Source organism: Myotis brandtii, unplaced genomic scaffold, assembly GCF_000412655.1.
Source record: "Myotis brandtii unplaced genomic scaffold, ASM41265v1 scaffold2271, whole genome shotgun sequence".
Lineage (NCBI taxonomy): Eukaryota > Metazoa > Chordata > Mammalia > Chiroptera > Vespertilionidae > Myotis > Myotis brandtii.
This window is the reverse complement of record NW_005358524.1, coordinates 70,548-72,036: the sequence shown is the minus strand read 5'-3', so window position 1 is coordinate 72,036 and position 1,489 is coordinate 70,548.

Genomic DNA, 1,489 nt, shown 5'->3' with positions numbered 1-1,489 from the left:
GGCCCCCCCTTTCCCCCCCGAGTGCACAAATTTTTGTGCACCGGACCTCTAGTGTACTAATAAAAGCCTAGGTGGCCCTCATGCCCTCGAGTGATGCCCTCACATCATCACAAGACTGTCTCCACAAGATGGCCACCCCCACTTCATCACAAGATGGCCACCACAAGATGGCCGGAAAGTGAGGGCAGTTGGGGTCATCCAGGCCTGCAGGGTAGGGCAGTTGGAGGTGACCTGGCTGGCAGGAGAGGACAGTTGGGGGGACCATGGTGGTAGGAGAGGAGAGTTGTGGGGACCAGGCCTGCAGGGGAGGGCAGTTGGGGGCAATCGGGCCAGCAGAGGAGGGCAGTTGGGGGTAATCGGGCCAGCAGGGGAGGGCAGTTGGGGGTGATCAGGGCAGCAGGGGAACAGTTAGGTGTCAATCAAGCTGGCAAGGGAGCAGTTAGGGGGCCAATCAGGCTGACAGAAGCGGTTAGGGGCAATCAGGCAGTTGAGTGGTTAGGAGCCAGCAGTCCCGGATTGTGAGAGGGATGTCTGACTACCTGTGGGATCGGGCCTCGACCTGTAGTCGGACATCCCCCAAGGGGTCCCAGATTGGAGAGGGTGCAGCCTGGGCTGAGGGACAAGCCGCTTCTGTGCACACATTTTGTGCACCAGGCTTCTGGTATATATTCTCCTACCCTCCCCCATTGACCCCTTCCTGGCCCTGCCCTCCATCCCAGGCCTTCACCACACTACTGTCAGTGTCCATGGGTTATGCACATATCTGTCTCCCTGAGTGCATTGATATAAGCTATTTGTCCTATGGTTAGGGAGGTAAAATGTGAATCATTTACTCTTAAGTGTCCTTGTGTTAGGGAAGATAGGATATACTAGATAACTCCAAATTGCTGTTTAACCATCTCAGTTTCCTATTCTATTCATCCAATTAGTTAGAATTAACATTCCTCAGATAAGCAGTATATTCACATTTTTAAAAATAGTACAATACTTATCCATTAACAGATTCAAATCTATCCTCTAGATTCTCTACATGAGGCATACTGAGATTAACATTTAAGTATCCTGTTATTTAAAAAAAAGTTTGATATTCAATATTTTTTACTATTTGACTCAACAAACTCAAAATATTAAGTTACATGTCCCTGGGACCTGGGATTCAACCTTGGATCTGGGAATCAACCTTGGAATGTGGTCCATTCTCACTCAAGAACAGCCCATTATCATGGAGACATTAACCTTGTTGCCCAAACAATGGAGTCCAACCCCAGCCCATGTTGCTGACTTCCCCTGCCTGTGATCCCTATTTTCCTGTGTCATCTTTGTCCCCAGCAAACCAAGTCCCCAAAAGATAGAAATCAGTAACCAAAATTACATTACAGGCACACAGACAAAAACTTCTCACTAGCTAAGAGTTTCTGGCGGCTGCCACCCTGGGAGGGAGAGCAGGAAGCTCCCCAAGATGAAGAATTCTCAGCAGCTGCTGAGATGA